Source organism: Lagenorhynchus albirostris, chromosome 1 (assembly GCF_949774975.1).
Source record: "Lagenorhynchus albirostris chromosome 1, mLagAlb1.1, whole genome shotgun sequence".
NCBI classification, from domain to species: domain Eukaryota; kingdom Metazoa; phylum Chordata; class Mammalia; order Artiodactyla; family Delphinidae; genus Lagenorhynchus; species Lagenorhynchus albirostris.
Window position 1 is genome coordinate 90990168 of NC_083095.1, and position 18131 is coordinate 91008298.

Sequence of the window (18131 nt, forward strand, 5' to 3'; positions counted from 1 at the left end):
CTCTCAGTCTGCTTCCACCCCAGCTGGGGCTTTCCTGCTGCTTGCACTCCAGGAAACACCCTCTAAAAAATGAATAATACATCATTTTGTTTCTGTGAGGACGCGTGTCACTCTTTCACTTGCCAAAGTACAGATGAATATTCAGTGAGGATTGTGGCCTCCGATGCCTGTCACGAATGGGCAGGGGCAGCAGTGACCCATGTGAATGTGATTTCAGAATACTCCTCCTGCCCCGAATTCACCAGAGGAAGACACCAGAAACCTGCGGAAGAGGGAACTGCCATTTATAAAGCATCTATGCGCCATGCTCTGCAGTAGAGCCTTCCCATAGTGTCCCTGGGGTGGGCAAAGTTTCTCTAGAAGGCCCAGAGAGCAAATATTTTAGGCTGTCCTAATACCCTAACCTTGCCACTGTAGCGCCAAAGCAGCCACAGATACTAAATACACGAAGGGGCGCAGCTGTGTTCCCATAAAACTTTATTTACCAAAACAGGATCTGGCCAGCAGGCTGCGGGTTCTGTCCCCTGGGCTAGCTTACATCATTGCTTAGTTTCATAAGCACTCACGGATGGTAAGCACTGTCCTCCTGGTGGAGTTTCTCTTCAAGTGCAATCGCTCTTGAGAGAAATTACTCAGCAGATCCCAAATGTCTTAGCATGATTTAATTTATCATCCACTCTTCTGGAGATAAGTGGGCGGAGGAGAAACAGCTCTCCAGAATAAATGCAAGTACCAGGAGGGGGAAAAAAAAAGAGGGAGAAGAAAGGGCAAGGTGACAAATTGTGAGACCTACGGTGAGGTGGGAAGGAGGGGAGAGAAGGGATTTAAGGACAAATTGTTACAGGGTTCCATCATCCCAACTTTGCAGGACACCTGTAGGCAGTATCACACCATGGTTAAAAGCATGGTCTGGAAGTCAACTGCTTTGACATAACTGGCTCTGCTTCTGAGAGGTGGTGGGACCTTGGGTAAATTATTAATCCTGGGCATTAGATTTCTCATCTGTCAAGGGGGGGATTCATAAGATTGAAGGGAGGATTAAATGAGATAATTCATGGAAAGGGCTTGGCAAAGTCCCTGGCGTGATGTAAGCACTCAAAAAAGGCCGGCTGTTACCATCATTAATTACCTAGAATGAGTCCAAGGAAGTAATGGCTATCAGAACAGAACGGCACTGTAAGTTCACAAATGCTCTTAGTGAATATTCCATACAGCGCCTGTCTCAGAAACTTATCAGAGAGTCCACTGGAGTGTCTGGACTAATAATAATCATCAGTATTGGCATACACTCAGACATAAGTTCCTGCATAAGCCAGGAATCCATCAAACCTTGCCCCAAAGAAGTCTCCCTTCCCCAATTTTGTACACTTAAACGTGTTATGTCTTAGCAGTTGATTGCTAACACTATACAGAGTGCGTCTGTGATCCAACCTAAATGCTGAGGCTTGTTTTTCCAGTCATTTATTATAAGCATGCTTTCTTGAGGGCTTACTGAGGCTTGAGCAGAAATACAAGAGAGTACAAATTAGATAAAATACAGTGTTTAAGGTACACAAGACTAATTGCTTTTTAATTCCATTTGCGTGAAACCCAGTGAGACCCTGTTCACAGCTCTCGAACCTAAGGGGTCAACACGTGACAAGAGCATTTAAGATGGGAAATCAAGTTTCTAAGCAAAAGTGTAGCCACCACCAGAAAAACAGAAAAATGAGAATTGGAAATCGAATGTTTCCTGGGCTTGAAATTCTCATTTATAGTGGAGCCCCGCTGGCCTCATCAATCCCTCCCAGCCTTTAAGAATCCATACAAGTTCCGCCTTCTCAGGGAAGTTTGTACCCACAACTCCAGTCTGTACTGGTTTCTGGCTCCTCTCACTGCCCACAGGACAAATAGCAATGGTCCTCCATCCTGGATGCACATGAGAATAATCCAGGGAGCTTTTAAAGAATACTAACGCCCAGGCCCTCCTCTAAGGAATCTGATTTAATCAGTCTAGGTAGGATCGGCATAGCTTTTAACATTTTACTGATATAAAATATTACATACAGAAAGTGCACATGAGTGTTTAGCTTGATACATATTCACAGTGGAACACGCCCATGTAACCAACACACGGATCAAGACACAGAACGTTACCACCACCCCAATGTCCCCTCGTGTACCCTTCCAGACACACTCTTACTAGGGTAAGCACTTTCCTGACTTCTAATAGCTTAGGCGGAATATTTTTGTCTTTGACATTAACAGAACCATAGAGTATGACTTTTTTTTTTTTATGACTTTTATATTTAAATAAACTTCTAAATTTCGGAACAGTTCAGATTTGCCAAAAAAAAAGAAGTACAGAGTTCGAGTGTACCCCACACCCAGTTTTTTCTATTGTTAGCAACTTACATTGCAATGGTCCACTTAACCGTGACACTTTTTTATCTGGTTGCTTTCACTCAACATTATACTAAAGAGATTTATCCACATTGTTGCACGTAGCTGTCGATCTTTCATTCTCATTGCTAAGCAGTACTCTATTACTCGAATAATCCATAATTATTTATCCATACTGCTGATATGCATTTGGACAGTCTCCAGTTTGGAGCTCTTACAAGCAGTGCTGCTATGAACATTCCAGTAGGCATCTGTATTTTTAAAAAGCTCTCCAGGGATTCTAATGTGCAGCCAGAACTGGAAACCACTCATATAATCTAGGCCAAAGAATTCATTCCTCCTGGGGTTTGTTGTCCTGTTATTTCTTATCCCTCAGTCTTTTCTCCTCCGTGGTGGGGTGGGGGGTTGGGGCAAAGCGTGGTGTTCTCGTGCTCCCCACAAGACACAGGACAGTGCTGGAGCCAAACAGGTTTTCAACAAATGCTTGTGTGTTGATCCATCAATTGATGATGCTTTCCTATTTCACAACACCCTTTGCTCCAGGTTTGCAACCATTTCTGTGCTGCAGCGTCTCTCCTGCTGATGCAGCAAGCTGTGCAGTGCCCACCTTTACTTCATCTGGCCTGAAACAAGTCTTCTCTCTGGTCTTCACGAGCCGGGTCCTGAACGTGCATCTTTGGGACACACTTGAAAGAGCAAACCTTGAGTACCAGTTTAAGAGGAGGCAGGATGTACAATGAGCCCAGGTCATCCAGGTGGTGATACATTAGTCATTTGCCATTTTTCCTTTGTATATTGATTGTTTCTCAACTTTCCTGACTTTTCTAAAGGGTATTTATCTTTTCCTCATTGATTTTTTGATAGCAGCTTTTCATATAAGGAAATCAACCCTTATTTTCCTACCATATATGTTGCACTTATTTTCAACGTGCTGTTTGCCATTGAATTCTGTATGTGGTGTCCCCTTGGAAGCCTCACATCGAAGCCTTTTTTCCCCTTCTCTGGCCCTCCACAGGGCCCATGCATGCAAAGCTGTTATGTGCCTGGCATCGCGAACATTCCAACCTTTTCTCAGTGGGACGTCAGACCCTGATTTCTACTGGGAAATGAGGCTGTGCCACTGCTGAGTTTATCTATAGATTAGTTTCCTGTGGTAACAAATTACCATAAAGTAGGTCCTCAAAACAACAGAAATTCATTGTCTCAAAGTTCAGGAGGCCAGAAGTCCCAAGTCAAGGTGTTGGTGGAAGCTCTGAGGGAGAAACCATCTCATGTATCCACCACCTCTTCTGTTTCCCCCTAAGATGGAGAGATGCTTGAGGGCAGAAAGCATATCTTACTCTCCCCCATCTCTGCCTTGTGTACCGAGCACACAGTAGGTCACCCGGAGATGTTTGTGGTTAGTTTGATGGGCCACACTGAGTGCTGCGAGCTGGCCTACTGTGCTCTTATAGCTTCTCGCTCATCATTTTTTATTTGTGTTGCTCCTCTTGAAATTCTTCTGGAGCATATATTCTCCTAGCATTTCTCCTCATCACTCCATATCACCCACCTGTACTCACCATTAAGGAACCACTCAGACATGTCCATGGCCCACCGTCCTCACACGTCCTGCTGGGTGGGGCTGGGTCACACGAGCACAGCTCTGAAGGAGTGAGTCAGCTATACTGCAAAGCTCCAACACTGGAAATCTCACCTTGGCCCTTGCCATTGCTGTTGTGCCTACGTTATTGCACAAGCATGTTTCCCGCCTATTTGGGACATGGTACATCTACCTGAAAACTGACAATCTTGACCTGCCCAATCACAGAGATTAACTTAAGTTCTTAACTCAGGGATCTAAAAAAACATAAACAACTGAGACATGATGGAGAAGGCCAAAGTATCCCAGTTCCAACCCCCAAACAGATGGTAATGAAACCAGCTAGTGTCCAAAGAGTGAGCCAGATGGCTGGATACACTTCTCGCAAAGCCTGATATGTAAGATGATAATTGGCTTTCAGATTCCTCATGTCTCTGGTGAGATATGATGAAGGATTTGCTTTAAGCATATTCCTGCATTCTTGGTACAGTAGCATTTAGGACTGCTAGCCAGTATGCATGGTAAAAACTGACAACTCTGGTTTCTCTCTCCAAGCCACCCTCCCTGCTGTGACCAAAGAGGTCATTCTGAACTGTGACCATTCTGTGAATTCAAATGGCCCAAGGCTTCTCATGTCATACGAGGCCATGCAGAATGCAGCCCAAGCTTCCTCTAGAGAAATGGGTCACTCTGTGCTCCTTACCCACACTCTAGCCACAGCCTCCACTGCCCATCACCCAAACACAGGGGCTGTCACTGCTCCATGCCTTGGTTCATGCTATCCCCTACCTATATTCCACCTTCTCTTAGCCTGCTGGAAAATGCAACGAGCTATATATATACATATATATATGTGTATATGTATATATATATATACACATATTCACACACATAGGTTAGGGCTAGGGTTAAAGTTATGGTTACAGTTATATATATATATAAATATATATATTTATTTCCTCTATGCTACATTGTAATGAATCAGAACTAGAAGTGATGGTAAACTGTTTTGGGGTGTTTTTTTTTTTTGATGGGGAGGATAAGAGCAAGTGTTACAAAAATATTCATAGCCTGTGGGCATGGAAGAGCTTCAGGGAATTCTGGGAACACATCCGACCACAGCCTCCTACCTCCCCCGTTCATGCTGCTTAAAGTGTGGGTGCAGCCCGAGCCCACTGGTGACAGAGGCTGGGACGAGTATAACACCTGCCTACTCACCATCAGGGCTACGTCACGAACTCCTGTTGTGTTAACTAACCAAATATCCCAAAATCAGGCTCCGAGCTCACCTGAGGGCTGTCACTAAAGTTTTACTTACCTAAAGTACAACATTATGAACCAGCCGATTTGAGTTTTAAAAGGTGAATTTTAAAAGTTAATCTGCACAACACACAGTCCGGGTTCTTACTCCATCTCTCATCCTACCTGGATTTGACTCCCCATCGCCCTTGCCCCTCCCTGAGCCTCACAGTATCCCTTACGCCCTCCTTGGCCCTTATCTCACCCTTAATGGGGTGAGCAGTAGAGTTGTGGTAAAGAAAGAACTGGTTTTAAGGGAGGAGGCGAGGAGTGCAATGATGCTTTGTGCATGACTATTATTTGGTAGTTTCTTTAAAGATAGAAGTTTAATTGTTTTTCAATCAAGTCAAACTATTCTCATATCAAATTATCTGAATCAAGATGTCATGTGACACGAGAAAGGAAAACAGTAATTTCTGTGGCCAGGGGATGGGGCTGGGGGACGCTTAATTTTCAAGCTATATGATTAACACCTTTTGTATTTTGTGCTGGGTGCATGCGTTACCTTTTCACCAAAACATAAATAAGGGTTTTTTTTGTTTTGTTTTGTTTTTTTAAGGTTATATATGCCCTTAACAGATCCACTACACCCAGGTCCTAGAAAATAGTGCATGCCAACTCCAGGAGGGCATAAGGTTAAATATCCAATTAATTCCAATGTATTTGTGCCACAACTTCTTTTTTTTTTTTTTTTTTTTTTTTTTGTGGTACGCGGGCCTCTCACTGTTGTGGCCTCTCCCGCTGCGGAGCACAGGCTCCGGAAGCGCAGGCTCAGCGGCCATGGCTCACGGGCCCAGCTGCTCCGTGGCATGTGGGATCTTCCCGGACCGGGGCACGAACCCGTGTCCCCTGCATCAGCAGGCGGACTCTCAACCACTGCGCCACCAGGGAAGCCCTGTGCCACAACTTTGTTGGAGATGCAAATTTGAAAATTCTCTTAGAAATGTGTCCTCTTTTCTAGTATTAGAGGTAGAGTCTAGAACTGGTTGTGAACTTGTAAATAACAATTGAACATAAGAGATAGGTTCAACATCACTTCCTACAGGAAGTCAAGAAATTATACAAATATGTGTCTGAGAAGCAAAGCCATGTTTAGGAATACAAACTCATGTTTCCTGATTGGTGAATAATTATTACAGTCCTGTAACTCGACATACACAGCCAGCAATCTTCAATAGTAGAGTTTATTGGCTTATTTATTTTTCAGAAACGAAACGAGCAAAATATAACATGCTGCAAATTTGTTTCATTTGCTCTCTTCAATCAACTCCAGATGAGCTGTTAAGAGTCTTGCTCTTTTATAGGCTATCAATAGTTTTTCCATCAAAAAGCTATTTTAATTCATTATTGACGCTTTTCAAAAACGCCACTATCTAGCCACCACCCGATCGATGGCAGAGGATAAAAGAGAAAACATCTGAGGAAATGGGAGACATGAATTCTGTGAGTACAACCATTGCTTTTGTTTTAATAAGGTCCATTAAATGATCTCTGATGATGCAAGTCAGCAACACCTCTACTACCCATCAGCACACTGGGATCACCAGCAGAACTTCTCTCTACACACACCGTCTTTGCTCTCCTGAAACCAGACAGTCAATGTGGCTAAGAATTATGCTTTAAGGCTCAAGAGCCAGACTGAAATGCTCCACTCGCTCCTAGCTAATCACCTTAGCCAACTGTCTTAACTTTTCTGCCTCAGTTTCCTCATCTGTAAAATGGAAAGAACAGTTGTATCTCTCTTATGGGATAGTTACGTGGAGTAAATGAGACAATGCATGTCAAGAGCTTGGCAGCAAGTGAGTGCTCAGTAAATATTACCTATTATAATTATATTGCAATACAACAACTGGACTTGGCACTATTATATCTGAAAACTTTCCTATCTAGGTGCTTCTCCATTTCGCCATGGCCTCGTCGATGATCCGATCTGTGCGTGGAAAGCACATTTCTGTTGATCCCTGTTCCCCACGTTTCGCTGGCTCATTCTGCCTCGGGTCTTTCCCATGTTTGGTATCCAGAAATTTATATCTCAACAACCTGGAGACATGGACTCTTTAATATCTCCTCCTCTGCTCTACTCCGATACTGCTCTTAAGTACAGGCAGAATAGCGAGGGCCAGGGCGGGCTAAAGGAGGTCCCAAACCTCCCCTCATCCCTAGTCATCCCTCATCTCTGGAGAATGCCTGAATGGACACCATTGGCTCCGTTAAATCTTCAGTTAAAAGGAGAGAAAAGGAAAAAGGAAGTGGAATTAAAGCTCTCCTAAAAGGAAATGAAACATGATTTTACCTTGTTCCAATCTACCCCAAACTCAAGTTTAAGACATGGTTGAAAAATATGGCATATGGCAGATTGTGTAGCCTGTGACTTAAGAACCAAATCCACAGAGTTTACTTGCAATACTTCACCAAAAACAGACATATGAATTACCTTTTCCCTTCTGCCAACACAAATCCTACACATCATTCAAAACTGTTCTACAAATACTTCATCCAGGAACAAACGCTTCCTTCTTTTTTAAATGCCCATAATGCCTTGTAACTTGATTCTGGCCTTTCTTAATTCCTGCCTTGTTTTAGGTTATTTGTGTGTTACAGGTCTTGGTGACTATGCTCTAACTTTTCCACTGGGCTGTCAGAAACCTGAGGTCAGGGCTGCCACCTCTATTGCTCGTCCGCAGCTCGTCATCCATGTTTATTTTCATGTTGTGTCATCCTTATTGCTCCAGCCTGCATCAACAGCCCCATTTGATGCATGAGATCCAACCTTACAGTGACTTTATATCATCACAGCCTCAGAAACCATGACACAAACCAAGAAATAATCAATGGCATAGTTTTGAATAGTGCAACTAAAATGGATTACCCGCTCCTAAGCACAGAGAAACAATTACAGCTGGAGCTGCTATGCAGGAGAGGGCTGATGTTCAATAAGGTGAAATAGGAAATCTCATGAAGCTACAGAAATTGGTTATCTATTCTTAGCTCCAACCTGGAAGTGACTTTTTCACACAAAGGGATGCAAACCTCATTACTAACCACAGTCCTTAGAAATTCAGCTTCTGGCCCCCAAGCTGCTCCTCCTTACAAAGGGAATGCAGCAGTCTAATCCATCTCTTCTTAGAGCCACAAAACTCAGAAATCTTATGACCCATAGGCAGCATGTTGGAGAAATATCGAAGGGAAACAAGGTCTTCTAAAAAGTACATCTGATGGACTCAGAGCCAGTGACAGCACAGCCAGAAAGAGCATTTTCTTCTCATCAGCTTAAGTATACCTCAAAGCACATGTCATTCAGGGCTGTAGAGACAATGTCTCTCAGACTTTATTCCAGCTTCTTTCCCCAGTATTTGGAAGATTTACAAGGGACCCAGAAAGTAGGGGCAAGTCCTTATTTCTCTAATGACTTCCTCTGTCATATTTAAGATTTATGTCCACCTGATCCCTTGAAGTCTGACTGCTCAAAGCAGAGAGCCCATGCCCATCCTGCTCAGGTGCTCCAGTGACCTTTACCTCAGAAGTCTTGCCCGTCCCAGAGCTCTGCTGGGAGCAGGGCATGGGTCCCAACTGCTCTCCAGATTAAACAGCCTCCAGACCTTCTTAATAACTGGGATGTCCCTGCTCTCACCTTGTCCTTGAGACGCTCCCTCTGCATCTCTCTTCTCCAGAACACCCAACACCACTTCTGTGACGAGCTCAAGATTTTAAAACACGTTTGAAGAGTTTTGGACCTCAAGCAGCTTCTTCTCTCCGCCTATGCAAAAGTTTCCAAGGTAAAGAAATAAGAACAACCTTGTTTCCCGTCTGAAACAGGGAAGGAGGAGAAAAAATTGGAAAACTCACACCAGTTGATACATCAGTCCTTTATTCTGCCATAAATAAAGACTGTAATAAAGGCAAGAGCAAGATGCAGATATCCCAGGGCAGGTGGGAGCTTTTCAGATAAGAGCAACATGAGACAGGCAGAAAAGAAACCAGCTTGGACCAGAGCTAGTCTAGTAAAAAGTTATCTCCAAGTTCCTTAGGGAGGAGGGAAAAGAGAAAAGGGCAGAATCTGCTATATATCTTTCCTTTGCAGCTTGCAGTCTATACATAAGAACAATGAGCGGTGGTTCAATTCATTCTCCACAATACATTTACCATCTTCATAAAACCCAAGGTACAGAATCCTTTCTAAAAGTATTAGAAACAGACATAGATTTGGACGATGCACACTTGAACACCAGAGTCCAAATAAGTGGACAAAACCAAATAAGCAATGCCCCCTAAGAGGACTGGCTTAACCCCAGATTATTTCCATCTCTATGTGCAGAATATGAAAAATCACAGTTTTTGAAAGGGGATCCAGGTGACCGGGTGAGACTTTTGCATGACATAGACAATTTGAAAACTATCAGATGCATTTATCCAATTTATCATGCTACTCAGTTACTAAGGAAATGGATTCTGGAAGTCGGCCAGCCGTGCTTAACCTAAAGATTTGTGCTTTCCAAAAAGGAGTGAAGATAAACCTAGTTTATCTTTCCCATCTCAGACACAACCTACACAGGCAGAAGTTTTCGAGCCATAATATACTGTCCCCAAGCTTCTTTTTCATTTTCCCTAACTGTTGGGCAAACGGTCCTGGATGAAACAACCAAAGAATCTTAAACAGGTGTGGTAAACAGGCAAACAGTCTGCACACACGTGGGGAAATAATGTATAACTTTTTATTATGCAAGTAATCATGTAATGCTTGTTTGTTGTTAAACCAAAAAACCTAGAAGTTATATGGGTAAGCCAATAGTAGAAATTAAGAATTGCCTATTATCCTACCACCCAGTAATAACCACTATTAACATCTTGGTATAAATTTTTCCAGACTTTTTTTCATATGTACACATAAGTAGACTATATATCTAATTTTTACAAGATTAGGGTCATTGTACATGCTATTCTGTAACCTATTTTTTCATTTAGGAGTATACTTTTATGTAAACAAGTTTCTATTTAATCATTTTAATACTGACGGAGCACTCCATTGTACCATAATTTATTAGAAAATGTAGGTTACCTCCAGTTTTTTGACATTATAAACAATGCTACAATGAATGAATATACTCTAGACGCATTTCTGGCCAGTCCCTTCGGAGAAATTCTTTAAAAAGGAATTTGAGGTCATGCTGTTCAGATTTCATAGTTGTTTTGATGTACAAAACTGCCCTTCAGAAGAGCTGTTCCAATTTATACTCCCACCTGCATGGTGTGGGTGAGTGTCCAAAGCATTAATCTTAATGCTGTGCAGTAAATGCACTGACAGACCCAACTTCTTACGGCTGTCAGGATCTGAAGCCCTAACAACACATTGTCCATCATTTGCAAAGGAGCATACCTGAGAAAAAAAATATGATGATAAGTAATATACATGTGTTCAATCAAAACAAAAATCTTCAGGAGATTCTCATTTGGCAATGAACTCTTAAATCACGTTCTATTTTTAAGTACGTAGTTTAATCTAGTCACCGTGTGAGTCTCAGTTTCTTTATCAACTAGATGTTCTCTAAGGTCCCTTCTGTTCCAAAATATACGGTTCCATGCCACAATGGGAGAGAAAAAGGCCCCGGACCCCTGGCTGGGAACCAAAGGCCCTTCGTGTGGCCCAGCGTCCTCTCTAGCCATCCCTCCACCGGTTCCTGCAGGAGCATCTTCCTGCCCGCTTGCTGTTTCCCAAGGGAGCCAGGTCACTTCTGAATTCTGTGTCTTTGGACACGCTATCCCCTCTACCTTAGAATATCACCCTCCTTTTCTATCTCCTGTGGCAAATTCTTCTCGTCCTTCAAGGCCCAACCCCAATAGCACTTTCTCTGTGAATCTTTTTTGGGATTCCCCCCACCAAAGTCAGTCTTTGTTTTTCCCACGTCACCCCGTTTCTGCCTGTCTTACACCATCATGCGACGATCTTCTTATGTCTGTCCCTCCCATGAGACTGTGTGCTCTCTACATTTCCTGGATTAAGAACTGTGATGTGCATATCCAATGTGCTTTTAATAAGTATTTGATAAATGTGCAAATGAGCGCACAGGTTACAATTCTTCTGAGTCCATCGGTGACATCGCCAAAAACTTCAGAGATTTACTCAAATCTACATCAACTTGAAGACTGTTATTCTGCACATCTAGATGTCAGGGTTTCTTCCGGGATTTATCCCAGATCCAGGCTCCTCTCAAGAGTATGCTCTTCCGTCCTTCTTAAGAACAAGCACCTACCACTAGTTCCCATTCTTGGACTGGGAAAGAAAGGGATTAAACCCAGCCCATACACACAGTGCCATAGGACCAGCCAGGGACTCTCTGCCATCCACGCAGAGGGTTCCAGGGAGAGAAGGGAGGGTTGCAGCGATTCTAGTTGAGCAAAGCTGGTCTGGTAAGTGTAATGGGACAGAGTCTTTGCACGCCCTTCCAGCAGCGACTATAGCATGACAGGGAAAATAAATGAGAGGGGATTAAAGGGGGAAATGTATTTCTACTCCTATCAACTGTATCTCACAAGACTCAGGCAAGGGCCCAATGTGAATTGCCCTCAAGCCGTGTGAACATCTGCAGGTACATCAGGTAACGCTTTAGAAGTGCTAACACTGCACACGCAGTTCCCAAGGACACTCCCCTCCTGCTAATTTTCACACAGCAAAACTATGTGAAAATTAGATTCCCAGCTGTTCTTCGATACATTTTAATCAAAGATCTGTTTCTCTTTTTGCCATGAAACTGTAGCCTCACCAAACGGCCGTGGCCAGAGCGGGGCTGCCACTGAGCCTCGGGGAGCGGCAAACCCTGATGTGGGAAGCTGGCATTCCAGGAGTTGAGATCCTACCTTCAAAACTGCCCTTGAGGCCTGCAGTGAGATTAGCCCAGAACTCTGAGGCATGAGGTATGACGGTTGAAGGCGAAGCTTCCCGTGTTTGATACCCCAGGCCTGAAATCAGCTCAGCCATTTTCTGTGTGACCCTTGACAAGTTACTTAGCCTTTTTTGAGTTTTTGACACCTCTTTTATAAAATGACTCACTCTCTCACTGTATACAAGTCTCTTCTCAAATGTCTGCTCCTGAGAGAAGCCCTTCTAGACCACTCAAAAATGGTACTTCCTGCCACTCTCCATCCCCTCGGCTAGCTTTAGATGCCTCCTGGCATTTGTTACTCTCTATATTCTGTTAGTATTTGTTCATTGTCCTCCATTAGTAGGGAAGCTCCAAGAAAACAAGGTCTTTGTGTCACTCTAGAAAAGTTGCCGGCACGTATTAGGAACTCGGTAAATACTTGCTGAATGCCTGAATGGGAATAGTGATTGTACCCATCATCAGATTGCTATGGGGATTAAACTCACAAAAATTGTTTAGCATAAGGGCTTCCCTGGTGATGCAGTGGTTGAGAGTCCGCCTGCCGATGCAGGGGACATGGGCTCGTGCCCCGGTCCGGGAAGATCCCACATGCCGCGGAGCGGCTGGGCCCGTGAGCCATGGCCGCTGAGCCTGCGCTCCGCAACGGGAGAGGCCACAGCAGGGAGAGGCCCGCGTACCGCAAAAAAAAAAAAAAAGAAAAAAAATTGTTTAGCATATCGCTTAGCATATTAGAAGCTCACAGTGTATGATAACTCTAAGTTTTAATAACACTAATAATAAACATTCCATCCCTAGAGTCATTTTTTAAAATCAGTAGTGGCAATATGACTTCATGTAGTCCTGTTTTATATTCTTTAATGAATAACCCAGCTTCTCCCAAAAAAAGGATTTTAGGTAGTTTACAAAAATATGTAAAACTAGCTGTACCAACATAAGTTACATTATTCTGGAATATTTTTACAGTTGTCAATACATTTTTAATGTGTTTTACTTGCTTACTCATATATGTCACGGCAAACACAATTAACAATCTCATTCTTCTCATACACAACACTTAATGAGACTAGCGATCAAACTTTAGAGAAAGAAGCATTCAGCTGTCCCCAACAAATTGGTCTCTTGCCCCACTGCGTGAGCACCCTTGCTGAGCTGGGCTCATTCTCTGTCCTGCCAGCTTCGCATCTCCATCTGAGGAAAGCAGCTCTTATAAAATACAATAGGTGTCAACGAGTGTTCTGGAATACAGTTTCCCACAATGACAGTATTTAATGGGCTTAATGTATTTAATGACTCTCCACTATGGTGTACTGCAAAGCTCACAGCTGTAACCTGTTTCCTGTTTTTCCCTTTCATTCCCTTTACAGTGTGTAGATCTTTGTGTTCAGTGTTCCCATGTGGTTAGTTCTATAGAGTTTCACTCGTCTTCTCATTTCCATTTATTCTTCTCATCCCGCAGTGGCCTCTGTCCATATGTGTCATCTTGATCTCTGCTTTACTACCACATTTGCCTTTCTTATCAGGCTCCCAGAGTCTTTAGATGCGATTTAGTTCTTTTTTACACTTCTTAAATTATTAGATTAAGCAAATATATGTCAAAAATTCATAAAATTCCTTAATTAAATTAATAAAGGCTCAGATAGGAACCTTTGATTTAACTGATAAATCTTCAGAAATGTGTTTACTTTTTCGTAAACAATTTTGTACCTGGTATTGTCCAAGACAGATGACACGTTGAATATTATATATTGTAGAAATTCTAAGCTTAACTCAAATTAGCTCAATAAAGCCTCAGAAATGCGTATTGTTTATAAATGGACCTAATCTGAATCTTCACTATGATAGTTTATAACAGGCTTGCTTTCTACATGATCACCAGAAGTCTGCACCAGTTGAAGTGGTCAAGAGAAAACTTCATCTGGCTGAACCTTGGGAAAACACTCTAGCATTAAATATTCAAGAAAGATTCCAGAATAGAAACAAAAACATGAGAAGAAATCACCAAGATGAGGAAATCAGGAAAAGCTAATCAGATAAAGCAAAGGGTAAAATAATTCATAACAAACAGATACCGTATTTTTCTGGGCACTTGCTAAAGTCGAGCCTCAGCCACACATCTGGCTGTAATGGGCAGAGCAAAAAGGAAAACATATTTGCTTATGAGACTCACAAACTGTCTGTTCACTCAGGAGAGTCACAGGTCTTCCTAGCAATGAAATCTTAGAAAAAATTTCCCTTGTGGGTCTTAATGGAGGGGATAATGTGTAAGGGAGTGAATTACTTCCTCAGCAAGCCCCTATACTAAATACCATGGAGAATTAAACAGGAGTGCTTCTCACAGCATCCACAGCAGCAGTAAATGTCATTACCCACAAGGCCGCTCACAAAAAGTGGTCCATGAGGAGTCGAGACAGTGGTGTCCCAGGATGCACCTCTCAATTCAGGAATAACTTTTAGAATTTTTTAAAATAATAGACTTATTTGTTCATTCAGTGAATATTTATTGAGTATTTTATGGGTCAGGTACCATGCTGGGCATTAGGGAGGAAGTACTGACAAGACAAACATCGTCCCTTCCTTCACAGAGTAACATACTTGTTGGAAAGATAGACCAACAACTACAAAACGTTGAGATGTGTGCAAGATGAGAGGACATCCAAACTCTGGATTTTCAGCTCCTTGACCTTCTCATCTCCAGTTGCTTTTTCCTCCACTTTACTACAGCCGATCTAGTCTTACTACCACACACTACCTGGTTATTACTGCATTCAGCACCACCTCCAAATCTGCTTCTGAAAACCCGATCTCTAACTCACACCTCCTCATGATTTTTTTAACCTCACTGACATCCCCAAACCATCAGCCATGTTCTCATTACCCACCAGTCAGTCCCCTCTTTTTATTTTCTTTCTTATTCATTTAGATCACATAGTCTATAATTTATAATCACCTCCTTGAAAATTTCCTCTCCTCCTTTATACCTCTCTCATCTGTCAACACTTGCGTGGAACAAAACATGCCTGATGGAGTCCAGTTTATCCACACTTGCATTTTAAAACTAGAATATTACTGGAGGATAAACACACACACAAAATACAGGTGACCAGTTTCACTTTAAATTCATGATCAAAAACCTGAATAAAACACTCAACACTCCTCTTATGTTTGCCTGGTAAATTAGCTTTTCCAATATCATGAAGATTATTTCATACCATCTACCGTTTCTCTTCTCAAACCTTCCTCAAATATGAATTAAACATGATTTTTAAAATGTTCCTTATGACTGAAAAATAGAAACCATCAGATAAGAATTTATGTATCCTCTTCTCCACCTAATCTGTGAATCTATATCCATCTTCTCCATTTCTCTTGTTTCAATGGAGGAAGCAGAGCTTCTCCAACAAAAGCCCATCTACCCTCTGGAGCTCTGGAACCCTAACCCCAGCACCTTCTCAAGGGTTCCCTTCTCTTTGTTGCATTTTCAATTTGTGCTTGTTTTTGGATCATCCCCATCAATGCACAAACATGCTAAAGAATGTCCCATGGTAAAAACAGACAAACAAAACCCCAATTCCCTCATCCAATATTCCCGTCCAGCTCCTCAATTTCTCTTTCACACACAGTAAAACAAACAAACAAAAACCCTGGGCTTTTTTCCTTCTCATGGTTTATTCCAGCTTTACTTCTACCCATAGGACTCCAGGGAAACTTCCCTCTTAAAATCACCCATGATCTCTCTGCTCTGTGTTTTGTATTTCACCTTAACCTCTAACCAGTCCGCAATGAAAACTGCCCATCTTCTGCTCTGGGAATACCACATTCCTTTGGTTTTCCCTCTTGCCTCAGTGACCCTCTTTCTGAAACTCACCTGCTGGCTCCTCTTCCTCTGCCAGGCTGCACCTCTGAGCTATGCACTCCTATATTCAACTGCCCACTTGACACACAGGTGTTGGAAGGACAGCTGGTGGCGAGAGAGATGATACCCTTGTCAGGAGGCTACTTATAGAAGTCTGGGCAACAGATGATGGTAGCAATGGATACGGAAAGGAGTGTGTTGACCCAAGAGATGTTCAGGAGAAAGAGTTATCTGGACTTGGTGATTGATAGAGGCGGCAGGGGATGGGAGAAGTAGGAATCATGGATGACAACCAGGGCAGTATCTTTCACTAAGATTAAGTTGGAAGGAAAATGGGCTGCATACAATGCAACCTTTAGAAATTTTCCAAAAACCTGCCCATGGTATCAGTGGCATTCATTGCTTCAAGAAAAGGGTACACACAGTCTAAAACAAAGGAGTTATTCCTTTACTTTGAGTTTCAAATTCAATCTGTTTTTTTCTTACCCACAGACGACGACATTTTTGAAAGCCAAGATACGTTGAAGGAGAAAGGCATTTTCTCAAATCTAAAACTCACTGTTCACATATCAAGGGTAAAGTTTGGAGTTCTGAGCATAAAACTCTACCAAGCTATCAGGTAAGCTAGGGCCTGTCACAGGTAGGGTTCTTTGAAGCTGTCATTTAGATGGAGTTTGGGGTATAAGATGTTTACTGGGGCTCAGCACCCATGAGAGGAAAGGGAGGAAGCAGGATTTGGAAGTTATAGAAGTTGAACTTCAAGGCAGGTCCAATGAAGCCTTGGTCCAACCAGTGGGGAGCTCTGAAATGAGCACTACCTGTCAGAGTGGTCTGCTTGGGACTCAAATGGCTGGGCTTCTACACCCCTGCCTTACTTAGACGTGGGCTGCCCTGGGAACGGTGTGATCTCAGGTGAGGAGACTCTGCAGCTCAGGCAGTCCCTGAAGGGACTAAGCTGGAGGCCATTTGCTGACAGCACCCCCCATGCTGGGGCAACAAGTCCTCCCTTAAGGGGTATCTGGGAGGTACACATCCATGTCTCCTACAGGGAACTTCCGGTTTGGGGAAGAACTGGAAAAAGCGGGAGAGAAGGGCAAGAGGTGAAATACGTGTGTCCTTAGGTTCTAGAAAAAAGTAACATAGTTCTAGTTCTTTGGGAATATCCAGCCAAAGACACAGCAGACTGAGTAGCCCCGCAGTCTGGAAAGCAAGCGTCCTTTTCACAGAGACTTATGCCAACCATGCCTGCAGGTCTTAACAAAGAATGACCACAGTCACAGTACCAACAACAACCCTGGCCTGCATGGGCATGGAGTACAAGCTACTCGTATGACAGTGGTCAATCCTCTTGGTCAACTCCCCTGCTTCTCCTCCAGCTCCACACCCTCCACGACAACAACAGTGGCAGAGCTGTGACCACTTCCACCTCTACTTGCTAAGGAAGGACTTTGACGCACATGAGGTGATGTGTATAGCCTATCCCAGTATGGAGAGAAATACAGAGCACTTACTGGAGTTCCCTCTTCAAGACCAGATTCTCTTATGTTCCGTCCTTATGAGCTCTAGGGCTCTTGAGTTCCAAGCCTAGGGGAGAAACTCTAAGCCCAGCAAATTTGGAAGAATCCCTGATGAATGCCTTTGAACCAATTATTTAGAGTAAAGGAGGCATCCATCTCCCTACATAGGGGTGGCAGCCTTCACAGAGCAGACTAAGGAAAAATGATGATGCTAGCTCAAACCCTGAGGGGGTTTATTATATTAAAGTGAAGAAACTAAAGCTCCTCACTCCAGCACGTTTGAGTCAGGGTCCCCCCTCCTCTTGTCTCACTTGCCACCCCCTCAGAACACCCCAATGAAATAGAGCTAGAAGAGAAAACGACAAAGCCGGGTTGAGGCAGGCCCTTTTCCAGATCACTCATTAAACCACCAAGTACTGAAACACTTCGGAAGGCTTTTCTATCTAAACTCTGAGAACAAAGACAGAGTAAGGCTAGCACAAATGAAGTGGGTGGAACAAGGATCAAAATGCAGGCTAAAAGAAAAATTCCATTTTTTGGTAAATATAGCTAATGAAAATCCCTTATCTATTTATTTTTTCCGCAGCTCATGGCCTGCCCAGTGCATTCAATTTCACTGA

General features: G+C 43.0%; 1 long non-coding RNA gene across 1 annotated transcript in view; it reads right to left on the bottom strand.

The window, feature by feature from the left end:
• Positions 1-208: 208 nt before the first annotated feature.
• Positions 209-18131, bottom strand: part of LOC132520754 (uncharacterized) — a 34051-nt gene continuing 16128 nt past the window's right edge. The window contains exons 3-4 of the long non-coding RNA XR_009540613.1: positions 8895-9070; positions 209-262 (exon numbers count right to left, since the gene is read on the bottom strand). This is a non-coding gene — a long non-coding RNA (uncharacterized LOC132520754). The remainder of the gene's footprint in view (positions 263-8894; positions 9071-18131) is intronic.